Source organism: Zophobas morio, unplaced genomic scaffold (assembly GCF_036711695.1).
Source record: "Zophobas morio isolate AGI-343-1 ecotype UQ-CSIRO unplaced genomic scaffold, CSIRO_AGI_Zmor_V1 ptg000002l, whole genome shotgun sequence".
In the NCBI taxonomy this organism is placed as follows: domain Eukaryota; kingdom Metazoa; phylum Arthropoda; class Insecta; order Coleoptera; family Tenebrionidae; genus Zophobas; species Zophobas morio.
This window is the reverse complement of record NW_026972107.1, coordinates 14,592,150-14,607,957: the sequence shown is the minus strand read 5'-3', so window position 1 is coordinate 14,607,957 and position 15,808 is coordinate 14,592,150. Positions and strand designations below refer to the sequence as shown.

Here is a 15,808-nt window from a genome sequence, read left to right as displayed (position 1 = left end):
ATGCATTGTTTCGAGGTACTCATAATTTCACATTACCTTATGGTGACCATTAAATGAAATCTGATTTTGACATAAGAAAAGTGAAAATTATTGTCACACAGACGGCGAACACTTCACAGACAAATCTCTATCCATATTGATTTAAAATTTAAAGTAACCAAAAACGAACGTGTGGTCAAAGTTGGTAACTAAATCTTCAAGTAAAAATTCTCTCTCCTCTTTGTGCGATTTACTCCTCGAACGGGAATTTCTGTGGAATCAGTGCCGGACCACAGCCTGTTCTCTGTTTGTTCCTTCTCAGTCTGGTGGTTAATTGATAATTAAACTTTACACCCTATCGGTTTAATAAAGGCGAACTAATTGTCTTTATTCTTCCCTGAGGGTGAGACCATTTCTAACTTCCTATTATCGAAGCCGTAATGCGACCCTTGACTAAAAGAGGATGTCGCTCTAAAAAGATTTCCTCCAATAATCTCATTATACAAGCTCAAATGTCAACTTCAAAACAAAGAAAAATGAGAAAAGTGGAAATTGATGTTGTTGGGTGAAAAATGTTTCAAAGAAATTTAATGCAGCTTTTTCCGTGGATCTTAGAACGAAAGGTACAAATATGATAAAGTATCGACTTCGACTGGCTTAGATGTAAATGTCTGAAGTGTTGCGTGGAATAAAATAATCAAACTCATAACTAATGACGTAAAGTTCTTGGAAAAGTAAAGTTCACAATTGTGCATGGTTAGGTTCTTGCTTTTCAGCAAGTGGCAGTTGAACAAATATTCCAGCTGAATTCATGCTTTGTCTGAAGACCATAATTACACTTAAATATTTGTTCCTAGCAATCCTGGATCCTACACAACCAGTGCTTATCTTGTACAACACTCTGCACCTAGAGAATATGTCGATTCATTTGTATTTAACTAAATATTTTTTGCTTATATTAGGTGGTTCCGCATATCATTTTGTAACTTTACATGACAAAAATTTGCTACTACTTAACTATTAAAATTCATTCAAGTCAAAAAAAGAGTTCCTACTTTCAGTGTATCACCCATTTTGATTAACGACTTCGACCCTTAAATGCCAAATTAATTTTCAGTTAATGTGAACAAACTGTATTTAACAGCCCTCCCCTAAAAGTGCAAAGTTCTGTAGCGTAATGCAAATAATTGCCCGTTGAAAATTAGATTTGAATAATTTAGAGCTATTGGATTTTATAGTGATTTTTTCACCCCCACTTCTCATAAAAAATAGAGCCACACCGCTGTCATGAATTCGTCGCCCACTCCCAACATCGACTTTTCGGTATGCCAACAAAAAGAGTAGTTTTATTGGTCCAAGCCCTTTGAACTTCATAGTGTAAACTGATACACAAAAACGAATTAATCAAGTTTATGTGAACATTTATCATCCGTTTTTACCATTTTTCGTATAAATAGCATCTCCCTTAATATTATATTTAAAAAATTCTGATTGAGGTTGTCTTCTCTACTTCCCTTTGCTCAGTTGTTGATCGATAAAATCTCCGCGAAGTGTAAGACATCGCGGTTTAAATTCCGCATTAGGTGTACCTCAAGATTAATTATTACCGAACGCCAGATCTGACCCTTTTGAACGCTGTGGAATAGGGGTTGAAATCGACGCAGATTGAAGTCTCGACATGCGTCTTTAGCTGCGAGATCGTGGAAAACAACTTAAGTTCGCCATCATAATTCACCCATTGTTTCGCTAACGTTAATTACACGTACAAACTGATACCCAAAGGGTCGCTTCTCCTTGACCCAATTAAGTACTCCGGTTTTGAACTCGTGCAGAATGTTTGGAGAAAGAAGTTGTTTTAGTAGACATAATGATTATCGACCACAAGACCCTTCCGTCTATAACAATCAGGAGATGCTTGTGTTTCGTGTCTGTTGGGTGATTTGCACAGTACACAATGCAAATTTTCTGGATTTTCTACAATCACGAGTTGAGCTGACCCAAATTACTGTTATTCCGTCTGAGTGGTTTAGTATAGGTATCTGTCAGGAATTTGCCTTCTGTAAATAATGTTGTTTTGACGTAATAACACGACCGTTAAAGTGTGATAAAGGAATTTCACTTTTTTGATCAAACTGAAAGCAGCAGGTGAATATTTTTGAATTTAATGTCTAAGACTTTACCCAAAGGGAGCTTTTGTAATCTCTTAAAACATTCTCTTTGAATTTCAGACAGCCAAAGGCGTAGATATTGTTGAAAAAGTACATACTTATAATTTTATAAAAGCTTGAGTTTATATTTTCGTTTAAAACTTACTCGTTTTAATTATTTAACGAAATTTAGGTTTCGTATCATCCACGTCATTCGTAAATTAATAATATTTTCACCTACAAGTACAATACGTTCTGGTTATTATTCCATTCATAACATGTTTGTTATATTCGGTATTATAAATGGGTTTCAACGACAAAAGGGTTAAATTTTCCCTAATCATCAGAAGATGTGTGTGTAGGATACATGTCACATGTTACGAACTAGACATTTATTGTGGAAAGTTTGATTCTTGTCATCCGAAACATATTGTACCATCATTTACGTAACATCGACGTAAAACAAGAAACTTTTGTTGACATGTTGTACTAATACTTTTAATCGTTTTTATTCCACTTTTCTAAATTGTTCATTTTGATGGTTATTTTCATATTTTACTTTTGTAAAAAAACAATAAAAGTGTTTTTTCTTCTTACCGGCGTCGAATATTTGAGCTTTTTGCGAGAAGTCAAAACATTACTTCTCTGAACGAAACAATTCTACGGAGAATAAGGACTTTAATGAAATAAATGACTCAGATGTCGTTATAAAAACCATTACAAGCAGCAGTTTTATTAAAACAAAAGTGTCGTTGTTATAAATTAAACATACCATGATTTAGTCCTTTGTCTCGTTTTATTCACGTGTAAGTCATAAACAAAATTAATGTATTTACACTGATGGCATTGTTAGCGGACTTTGTACGAAAAATGCCTATCGTTACGCAAAAACACAAATTTTCATGATCAAAACTGATTTCAGATCGGAAAACGTTCAAAACTTCACCCACGATATCAACTGAATTCGTCCTGAAACATATTCAAGGTTGTAACTAATGTGGAACAAATAATTTAAATTATTAATCAATTGAAAATTTGTGTTACATTGATTTACATATTTTTTACCGGTCTCCTCCGTTATTGTATTTATTAAAACAATTTCTTTACCTAATTGTTCTATTGTCAAACTATACTTTTCAATGATTAAATAAAAACAAACTGGTTTAAATTAAGCCAGTCTGCCGGCCAAGAGGAATCCTATTTTTCGTGCTTTAGTGGTCATCAAACGTATAGAAAACACCTATTCCTATAGGGTCCATTACAATAAAAATTAAAATTAAAAATTGAAAAAGACAATATTTAAATAATATTTTGACATGTGAATCGTTAAGAAAAGAAAATGTGGATTAAGTTAACATAAGAAGTAAAGGAACAAACAAATTTTAAAATGACAAAGATTCTATAATGAAATGGATGTACAATGTTTGTCATGAAAGTTCTTGAAAACTGGTTCCCTAGATGTATACTAATAGTAGAGTTTTACGCCAACGTTTAAAAAATACTGAAAATTTTTCTCCAATTTATTTTTTGAGCCTGAAAGTGTTTCTTCTCCAGAAAGTTTCATATCTGAGCAGCATTCATGGGTACTGATTATAGATAAAGTTTTCAAAGAAAATTTGGCCATTTAAATACAAATTTCATGAATTTAAATTTAATTGTAACAGACATCTCTATGGAAGTTCATTTCCTGTGACATTAATATTCCTGTCCTACAATGAATTTCGTCAAACAAAGGAAAGGTGGACTAAATTTAACCGACTCATTCTAAATTTGTACTAAGTTGTTTTTGGGTGTAACGCTATAAAGATTAGGTACGAAATTTTGTATGGAGAATGAAAGTATTCATTTTATTGTGTTATAATCGTATTATGTGCATTCTACAATTACTCACAAGTATTACATGATATGTACAAGACGCGTTTTACTACGTTTATATATCTTTTATGTCGAAAACGTAAAATATTCAAAAATTCTAAACGTAGATATGGAATATGCATTTGATTAGTAGAGAGGCGATCCAAAAATTACGATTATTATTTCGCTTCCCTCAATTTATTAAATTTTCTGCCAAATATATACATAACATTGTGTATTCTAATCTCATCAGCGCTTCTCCTCTTATATGAGGTACCTACTATAAAACGTTATTTTAAAATTTTAATTGTTTTTTCCAAAAATCTAAATGTTTCGAATAAAAAATAAATAGGAATCTTATCTTAGCAAGTATTAGCCCCGCCCGCCCGCCCTCTATTTTCATGGAGGGTATGTCATTTTCCAGAATTAGTCGTATCTTATCTTATCTAGAGTTGTGATTAATAAATAAATTACAAGTGTAGTGAGCAAATTATTTTTATAAAATGTAAATAACATTTACCTTGGGGTGATCAAACGTGGAGAAAACATTAAAGTAGCCATTCGTCTTAAAGAACCACTACAATAAACACAAAAATTAAAAATGGGAAAAGTAGAACCAATTGTCATCAAATTTTGTATGCATTATAGGAGTATCGTGTAGATAGTAAAACGCAGACCAATTCACCTCCACCAGTAAAGACCACTTAAATTTTATAAAATGACATAATCTTATAGTTGTGGTTTATGAACTTACTTCGATTTTGTTTATCATTATGTTTTTTATTGTTGAATCCGTCTTGTGCTTGAGACCCATAATACGAAGCTCCATAACCACAGCCGTAGTACGCATGGATCAACGCCATTTTTACTATTACTTTACACTGCACCTATTCAAGTTGATATAAAAGTTTTGCTAAAATGTTGAAGACGTCAAAACAAGATTTTGGTCTGGAAAACTCACTTGAAACATACGTATAAGATGCTTCTTTATCTGTAGTTTAACAGTCGACACATAATTTTAAGTATTATTTTATTTATTTATTTATTATAATAGTGTTTATCATAAAAAATAAATAAATTTACAAAATTTAATTTTATTATTTTTAGAAAAAGCAGTGCTTATTTGACTGTACTTCAAGGGCAAGGGAAGTTCTGTCTAAATAACTTTTTGTAGGAAAGCATCGATTTTGCAATTAGGCTCCGCCTCTCAGTCTGACAACGAATGAAAAACTCATGACATGGAATGAGCTTGGAATGGATATGGGTGGGTGGGGCTTAATTTCTGGCTTGCTTTTTTCTTATAATACATAGTATTCTTTAAAGAACACGATACTTAAAAACATGTTTTTTATTTCTTGTAGAGAAATAAGAATTTTGAAATTAAGCTCCTCCCCTTGGCTCACGACGAATAAAAAAATCATCACAACTGAGAAAGGGCGGGTGGGCGGGGGTTATATTTTGCCTTTTGTCTTAATATACGTAGTCGTCTTTTCAAAACAAGAAACTTAAAACATGTTTAAAATGGTAAATTCTTGTAGACAAATATGGATCTTGCAATTAAGCTCCGTCCCTCGATCTGACAACGAATGAAAAATTCATCATAATTGAGAATTGAGATCGGGGCTGGTATGGGTGGGGCCTAATCTTTGACTTTATTTTTTTCATAATGTACATAGTATAGTTTGAACAACACGATTCTCAAAAACATGTTTTTAATTTTTCATAGAGAAATACGGATTTTGCAGTTAAGCTGCGTCCCCTTGACTCATGACGAATAAAAAAAAATCATCACAATTGAGATAGGGTGGGTGGGCGGGGCTACATTTTGTTTTTTTTCTTAGTATGTAGATTTATTTCGACAACAAGAAACTTAAAACATGACTAAAACAGCAAATTTTTGTAGTAATCAAATTAAATCCTCCACTTTTCTTCCACAACCCCTTTAAATACGACAAAAGTTGAACATCAAGTTACTATCAAAGGCAACTTGGCAACGGCGTTTGTAAATGACAATTTTCATCAAAAAAAAGATGTACATGGAATAGGTCCAAATATGACAAAAATCTACGATGCAGAGGACAATTTTGGAAATTTTACGATTGAGCATTTCCTCCCAAGAAGCGACAATCTGGTAAGAGGAAAATTCTATCACAGACAATCTTCAAAAATTCATGGCTGTCTTTGATCGTGTTTTTTTATTGCTGTCTCGGTATAAGGCTTTAGTGTTAATTAATGTAGATCAGTAAAACATCTATGGAGATTTGAAATTAACTTGGGTAGAATTTGTATTATATACCTATAAAAAGCCTTAAGGAGAATCTTCAAATCCTGTTGTTCATCTGAAATGGAATTTTTTTAGAACTAAACATTACTTTAAGCTTAACAAGGAGCACAAGAACTATATGAACTCGGAATAGAACAGTGTCCAATACTTTTCCTATTGCTGATTTCAGAAAGATTTTCCTTTCAACTTTATACACAAAATTTACATACATTTTGTGATAACTCTCTTTTTTTTATTTATTTTTTTTTATTTAGCACACACAACTTTCCAAATCTTTACATATAGCTGTTCAAATTTCTTATGTGGAAGGTAAATCTTCTAACTTTATTGATGATTTTCTAAATAACGACAAAAAAAATCTATGCCACTTTAGCTTCACTTTTCGCATTCACCGTCGTATTTTTATGATGTTCACAACTACATAGTAAGAGCAAAAGTTTTATCATGATATTAGCACAAAAGACAACTGATATCAAAGCTTCTTAAATCATGTAGTGTTATCCTGTGATGCTCCAGAAGCACGGACATCAAAGAAAATGAGTCATTCTAGGATTATATTTCTTAAAAAGTAGTAGTAGAAAAATCATCAATTCATCACATATATTTTAACGTTGGTTTTTGAGTATTCTTTTAAACGCAATTGGAATATCAGTATGTCTGATTAATTAATAATTACATTAATTTGTTTTTGTATTGTTTCCGTTTTTTCATTTTCCTATAAAATACTAGAAAACTCAAAAAAATAAGAATATTGGGTATGTATTACGTAGGTACTTCTGTAATTTGGTTGGCTGTGTTTTACAGTTTTTCTATTTTCAATTTGTTCCCGATTGCGACGAAAATCCCGAAAAATCCTCTTACTGCATCCATACAAATTTCCAATTAAATCGTTCTTTCATACTGAGAAAAGTTGACACAATGTGAGAAAATTTTCTTCAAACATTTAAAAATCATTTTTATCGAATTGGACTCCTGAAAGCTTATAACCGAAAACATTGATTTAACTCCGTGCTTCTCGTTATTTATAATTCGAAAGCATTCATCTGAAGCAGCGTTGAGAATGTCGATTATTACATTTCGTTCTTTTTAACGGTTATTTAAATAAACATCTAGAAGCTTTCAAGTTCCTGGAACATTTAGGTAATTTGAAAAAACCTTGTCCTTGTGTGCGGATTGATGGCTCACAGCATTTATGATCTAATTAGGTAAATGGAAGGCTTTAAAGAAAAACAAGTTTCTTTGATGCAGTGACCATCAGCAATAAGCCGCATTCCTAATGGAGTCTGTGGAATCTTTTGAGTAAAACTAGGTATACGAAACGAGGCAGGCATCCACGTCGTTCACAAAGCTGTTCATTTACATTCAGCCTGGGCAAACTGCCGACTTGCGAGTGCCTGTCAACTATGTATTAACAGAAAATGAATTTCAATATGAACGAAAATTTATAATGTAGAGCCGTGATTAAATTTGCCTTTAGCACTCGATACAGCAAGGCAACGATTCGTCTGATTTGCTCAGGTATTTAATCAAAGTTTCGTAAGGAATTTTCCGACTTTATAAAATTCCCTCCGAAATTCATAAACTTACTAAGCATGTTGCCGACGTTAGTTAGCAATAGGATTATTCCATGTAGTAGTAAACCGGATATAAAATGCACTCAACGCAACGAATATCTATTTGTCGTATTCACATTTTAATTATTTATCACTGTTTTCACTGTGTTGAAGTGTATGATGGTTAAAATGATTTTCTGCTTGCTTGAGTTTGACAGTTTGAAATACAATAGAAGCCGCTGGGATTTGAGCGGACGGGAAACTGAAATATGAACATTTTGTGTACACACGTGCAACCAAGTTGATATTTCTGAAACATAAATTCTGTTTATTCCTTAAAAATGGTCTAAAACATTTATCTTGTTTAAACGATATACGATCTGCTTTAATTGTTAGAATGATTTATTTTTGTAGACACGACACAGAATAAAACATATGCAAATTAAGTACACTTTGATCATTTTATACAAAAAAAAAAATGTTATGAGTTACGAGTTTGTTAAGAGAGAATCGTTAAGATAGAATCAATAATATTAATAGTATAGATAGCACTCGACAAACTATATTAATTATGATTTCCTACATACATATGATTTTAAGTATCAGAAAATACCAAAAATTGCACACATGGAATAATTAGAGTTCGGGTGACGAGCGAGACGTTGTGTATGCAAACATGGTGAAGATATCAGTGCTCACAATCCTGTCTGTCACTGAATGTTTTGTTTATCTGTAATATCAACTTTTTTAAGATAAAATCATATTGCAAGATCATAAATCGTGGGTGTTGCTGTATAATTCTCAAAGACGAAATGTAACTGCTTTATAATTATACAGCTTAGATTTAAGCGTCAATTATAAGGCTGCAACATAGTGTTACGTTCAGCAGGTTTTGCTTTAGAAATTTTAGTAACCAATTTGCTTGAATTGCGGGAGCCAACAATACCTGCAGAACACATTAACATGCATTTTAGTGCATTTATTGTGGAAATTGCTCACTCTAGTTCTACTGTTTTAACGAAGTTTAACAAGTTTTAACAGGATTTTTAACTGAAATGGCGTAATAATGACTAACGGATGCAAATTGATTTCTCCCGTTTTTTTAAATTTAAACATATTTTTATATTTAGTCATTCATTTTTACTATATACCTGTATCACATTATTTTGATTATATATTTTTTTATAATATATGCGTAGAATGGTAATACAGAGCACAATTTTAGCCGTTTTGAAATTTTTACACTGAACGCAAGAGTTTATTGTGTACAAAATTTACAAGTTCGAATATACTTGTCTAATTTAAATTTATCTCTGGAGTAACATGTGAAACTTTAAATGTAATCCGCTCTACATTTTAGATTAAAAAAAAAGTACTTTTCTACTGAAATCTAGTGTTTTACAACAATTGTTTTGTTACAGCCCTGAATTTTTACACACCAGGAAGACATTTTACAGCGAAAGCTCCACTCAGACGCACGTTTATTAGTTGTGGAAAGGGTAAGCATCTTAGATTTAGTACCTTTCTAAAAATTTGTCACTTTTTAATCACATCTATCTTTGATGTATTGTTCCGTAGAAGATACTGATCATCAACAACTAAAATATCATCGATGGTAATGTCGAAATTCACCAACAAAATCTAATCGAATATCAACAATACGAAACCAGATTTTACATTATCTGTGTGCGTGTCTTAGGTCCGTTACAGTAGTACGAAATAAAAATTTACGTTACTAATTTACTGCGAAAACTAAAAATAATAATTTGAATAAAATCCGCCATTTTCGACTGATTACATAGAGATTATGTACAAAACAATTCCGGCGCAACTTGACTGGGCTCTGTCTTGACTGAACCAACTGAATAATAATCGTTACCAAAGGTGGCCTCTTTTAAACCCACACTCTCCTTCTAGAGGCTTCGTAATCGAGGTCTTTCTGGAATACCCATCGCGACTTTCGCTTCCAGGATTTTCTTTAGAGAAGCTGATATTGCCAAATGACATACCCTCGAAGAAAATAAAGGGTGGCTGGGTGGGGCTAATACTTCCCAAGATAAGACTGATTTTGCCAAATGATATACCATCTACCCTTCATTTTCTTAGAAGGTATCTCATTAGCCAAAATGAGTTTTGTTTTAGCAGCTACTAACCCCGCCCACCCACCCTCTTTTTTTAGAGGGTATGTCATTTGCCAAAATCAGTTTTATCTTAGCAGGTACTAGCCCCGCCCACCCACTCTCACTATTCTTAGAAGGTATTTCATTAGCCAAAATCAGTTTTATCTTACCAGGTACTAGCCCTCTAAGAAAATAAAGGGCGGGTGGGTGTCGCTAGTAATTGCCAAATAAGACTAATTTTGGCAAATGATCTACTCTTTAAGAAAATAAAGAAAGGGGCTGGTACTTGCTAAGATAAAACTCATATTGCCAATTGGCATACCCTTGAAGAAAATAAAAGATGGGTGGGTGGGGCTAAAACTTGCCAAGGTAAGACTATTTTCGCCAAATGATATACCTTCTACCTTTCATTTTGTTAGAGGCTAAGTCATTTGGCACAGTCGCTCTTATTTTAACAGGTACTAGCCCCGCCCACCCGCCCTCTATTTTCTTAGCGAGTATATCATTTGCCAAAATAGATCTTATTTTAACAAGTACTAACCCCGCCCACCCGCTCTCCGCTTTCTTGGTGGGTATCTCATTAGCCAAAATCAGTTTTATCTTAGCAGGTACTAGCCCCGCCCACCCACCCTCACTTTTCTTAGAAGGTATTTCAATAGCCAAAATCTGTCTTATCCTAGCAAGTACTAGCACCTCTTTCGAATTCTGAATCTTCCAACAACATTATAAAGATCATCATTACAAATCCAAGAGACAAATTTTGATCTATGATTTTCTGCATACCATAAATACGGTAAAAGGGAATTAATACATATAACAAAAACTTGTTTTAAAAATTCGGAAGGAAAATACATTCAATTTTGTTTCTCATTAATGGTATATTTATTAGCTACTCTTCCTTAAATATTAGATACAGCTGTTCCTTATTCAGCAATTTGTTTCATAACTTATCTTACATGAATCACGCTGTTGTTGTTATTTTCATTAGTTAATATTTTTCTACATCACAAACTGCACATCCGTGTGTGTATATATAGGTACCAAATTCCCAGGAATCAAAAGAAATCTATGAAGTGACTGTAGAGGATTGAGATATTAAAACTCTGCCAACGTCATCGTCTTTAGCTTAATTTAGTACAATACAAATATGGCGCATATATGGTATCTGTGTCGCCATGCCATATATACGTTTTCTTAAACTGCAACGTATATATTTTTAACGGATTTTGATATGTCATTAAATTACAGTTATAATTATATAAAATATTATTTGCTTAATTTTCAAGTAGGTACATACTACCTTTTTATTTTACAAAAAATTAGTAAAATCTGTTTCACAAACAGACTGTCCTTTCCTTTACGGTGAATATAAAACTTTTTATCTGTTCGCAATGAATAATCTTATCACGCGTTGAAAAGGCTCGAATATTCCCAACTCATTACGAATTTTATTTACGGTCACTGCCGCGATTACACCGAATGACGTAATTCCTTCTACGACGAGTGAATTGCGCAGCGAGCCGCAATTTAACTCCACTCGTGACGAAAAAACAGCGCATTTCCATCCGGACCCTGACGGCAAAATGTTGCGACAAATTCAATTAAAACATCTTCCAATTTCCAAGAACCACTTAATTGTTTAAAAAATTGGTCTAGTGTTATTTAGACAGAACTTCCCTCGCACGTTAAATACAATCGAACAAACCAGCTTTTCGAAAAATTATAAAATTTGATTCTGCGAAATTTTATTTATTTAATGATAGCCTCTATAAGTAAAAAATATATAGACAAATAGATAATACCAGTCTCATCAGTGTAAAAAAGATACATTGGATAAAGATGCGATTCGAATCCATAGGGACTATTGCGACAAAGTGCCACTTCACTAACTGGACCACAAGGATTTGGTACATAAATGGGATACCAGTTGCATGCAATACTTCCACAAAAGAAATTTTTTGTAAAATATTTATAATAAAAATTAAGGCGGATTCATAAATCACTAGTCCAAAATTTAAACAACCTTTACTAGGCACAATATTCTTAAACCACAAATAAAATTAGTACAATATTTCTATAGCTTATGCTCGGCAAGTAAATAGAACGAATTTATTTAAAAATTAAAAATTCTGTATTGGCGGATGTGTCAAATTAGTTATTTCTCCACTGACAAAAAAAGCAAAAAAAAAGCTGCACGCGAGGGTGACTCGTGACTTGCCCTCAGGCTGCCCAGAGGGGACCAAATCGCAATCGCTGTTCAGCTCCAAAAAAAAACTTTGAATGACTTGGAATCAAATCAAATTAAACGTTCTGAATCAATGCAAATTTTTGAGTATCACACATTTAATTATAACAAATAAATATCTAAATTAAAGTAACTGGATGCAAACACACAAGTTATTATAGACGTGTGGCGGCTAATTTAAAATTATGATAGTCAACATAGGGGCGTTGTAGCATGAGCGGAGTTTGGGGCTCCTGGCCGCGGCTGTTTTTCCACTGCCAGCTCGACTAGGAACCGCGCCCTCTGCTTCAGCCAGGTATTTCGGTGTTATTTAACCTCAATTCCATTTTAAATGTTCAATTTATATGATATTAACGACAACTGAACAACTGTTAAAGTTTCAAGAAGAGTAATAAAGAATAATTCGCCATACACTCTTGTGAAATTTTTAACAACAAATAATTCTTGTGTGAGATTAAAATTGGACATAAGATAATTTATACGATGGAAAACATTAATCGACAAAATATTTACAAAACAAAAACTAGCAAAGATTTATGAAAACAAAAGATCTGGTGTGAAATAAACTTGTGCAAATATAAAAATTACGTGAGGTTAAAACTGCAGAGCATGAAGGTTTACGTTGAATTTAAATTATACAACAAGGAAAACTACTGAGATAGAGAAAAATTTATATTATCTTCAATTATGCCTTGATCCAAGTGACTGGTTACTTATAATAATTAACTTTAAGAGTTTATCGTGAACTGGTTACCTCCAACAAAACACATAATAAATAAACACAAAAATATCCAGTCAGCTTAGCGAGGAATAAGCGTCTCGGTGATGTATTTTTTAGCGTTGCGAGGAAATTCCTCAGTGATGTAGTTTTTAACGTTGCGAGGAAATGCCTCGTTGATATAATCAATCTTTAACGTTGCAAGGAGATACCTCGGTGATGTAATCAATCTTGAACGTTACGAGGACATGCCTCGGTGATGTAATGATGACAACGATGATAATAATGATGATAACTGCCTAAGGGAAGAAATTATTTTAACCCCCCGCCAGTTCACGGTATGAATTAGTTAATTTAACTGCCATAAATGAACTAACAGCAATCTTGTGTGAAGAATGAAGAAGTGTTATAATGTAACACTTACGTATTAGCATCCAGAAACTTATTCATAATTAGACAAAGTGTGTTATCCTGACTAAGTGAATTTCATGAAATTTCCTATTAAGTGTCTGTTAAATTGTGTTAGCACCATTTAACGATTAAAATCTTGACCTGATCGGTGAGTTTACAACAATAAAACAAATTCGAATTCGGTCATCACAATAAGAAAAATTATAATTTCTTTCGAATTATATTACACTATAAGTGAAAATGGAAATGATACAATTTTTTGTAAGTAGCTTCGCTGTTGTAAAATTTATTAGCTTACAGTTATACAGTTTTCAAGAAATTTAGTCCTTCAGTTGAAATGAATTTAGATATATAGAGTAGATAAGAAAATGAAGACAATTTAGAACCATTATTTTGATAAGGAATTTCTTTTCAGAATGCATTTCCAACAAAAACATAAACAGTTGAAAATTAGCAAAATATTTTACAACCACACTAATGCAAACAATTTCTTTTCCCGGACGCACTCTAGATAACAATTTTCCGATACCGTGGTTAAACTTTTTAAATAGTGTGTTATGCAGCAAATTAATAAGTGAAAGTTAAGAACTTTTTCATTTTCATGTGAAATTAGGTATCTACATGTTATAAATAAGTTACTGTTTAGGTAGTAGGTGTATTGTAGGAGTAACGTCAAGAACAAAATGTGGAATTTTTTTAAACGCTTCAAACTTTAAATTACAATCTTGCAAATATCAAAGTTGTGTTAAAAGGTGAATTAAGAAACACCAACATGCCAGACAGACTTTTTATTATTTTTGTTTTAAATTTTAAGTAATGTTTATGAATAAAATTATTATCCTCGGGGTCTTTTGAAAATAAAAAAAAAATAGATTTTAGAAATCGTTCTTGTCTTATCTCATGATGGTGCAGCCAAAATCCGGAAACTGGCAAGTATGTCGACAACTGTATCCAGTTTGTTGGATAGTTTGGCACCTTAGACCTGATAATTCGGGAAATTTTTCAACAAAGAATCCAGATTTTTTTTATTTACACCTGTATTATTAAAAATCTGCAAACTGGAAAGCTGCCTGATAATAAAGTTGTAAGTAAGGATAATTAAGTCGTATCAGTATGAATATACTATTATATTTGTATAAAGTTTTCATATTAAAGGTAACGTTTCCCTTGGATAGTGAATGAACAAAATTTGCAAATACCGGTCGCTTACAAATTATGGAAACCAATTTCCTAGAAAGCATCACTTTTGCTCGAATGCCTTCTACCATACGTCAGTGTCACTCCATCATGTGTTGAAGGTGCTTTACAAAAGTGAATGATAACATAACATTTGAAACATATGAAGTAAGATGTTATGACATTTGAAATTGGTAATAACTGCATCAAAATATGAGACTTTCACCCTTGAACAGTTGTTTTCATCTCGAAAATTTATATTCAGTCCCCGTCGCCTATAAATAAAATTTTATTTGTGACCCATCATAACAATAAAATAAGAGCGAAGGCTTAACCGAATCCCATGACAAACAGAACTTTTTCGCAAATCGGCCGTGATCGATTCCACACATCAGACGCAGATTTTTCCAAATTTAATTTCCGTCCAATCTGGGAAAAATTGATACCTTTCACGTACGCACCGAATTCGAATTTAAAATAAAAAGGGCCAAGGAGGCTCTTTATGGAATTGAAATGGTGAAATGAAAGAATAAGGAGACGGGCTCAGCTGTCAACAATAAGTGGTAAGGGGTGCATGCTATAGCAAATAGAATGATATAAATTGCTTTTATTGATTCTTGCAGTTTTATCCGTGTCAGCGCGTTTGTTTCTGGGCCTACAATCTCTTGGGAGTCAATAAGCGACCTCTGATCCCTGTGCTGTCCGTCTGCAACCACACAAACTGTTCGTTTGGCCATGTACGGCCTAATTATCGATATTCTATTTGGGCATCTCCTTCGCCAATACAACTAAATTATCTTAAGAAAAACACTCACACAGAAAGAGCAAATATTTGCTTCGTTTGTTAGCGGAAGAATTCGAAAACCAATATTTTCTTATTTTTGCTGCAATTTTTACATTACTTTAACTGAAAACATTCCACAGTATTTTTCTGAAATATATGAATAATACCATTCCCAGTGTGAAAATTGCCATTTCATTTCAAAGCGGATTCATAAACCACAAGTACAGTAATATGTTGTTTTTTAAATTGATGTCATCTCAAAAAATTATGAATCTTTTAAACGAAGCTCTTAGACTTATATTTTCATAGCAAATAAAATATCATTACACTAAGGAATTAATCCATTATCTAATGAAATTTATCGTAAATTTTTAAAATATTAAATATCCATGTAATTAAATACAGCGGAGTTTTTATTTTAGCACAAATGGGGGCGTAAATTAACTTGAGGTTACAGAATGGTTCACCGAGTTATATGATTAAAATTGCTTCCATAAAATATTCTTGAATAAACTCTAAATGAGTGAATTCATAAAT

At 32.7% G+C, this 15,808-nt stretch overlaps 1 protein-coding gene across 1 annotated transcript in view; it reads left to right on the top strand.

The window, feature by feature from the left end:
• Rsh (radish) overlaps window positions 1-15,808 on the top strand; it is a 324,789-nt gene that overhangs the window by 181,975 nt on the left and 127,006 nt on the right. Inside the window, exon 3 of the mRNA XM_064055372.1 lies at window positions 9,239-9,316. The gene's annotated coding sequence lies outside the window, so the exon portion shown is untranslated. The remainder of the gene's footprint in view (window positions 1-9,238; window positions 9,317-15,808) is intronic.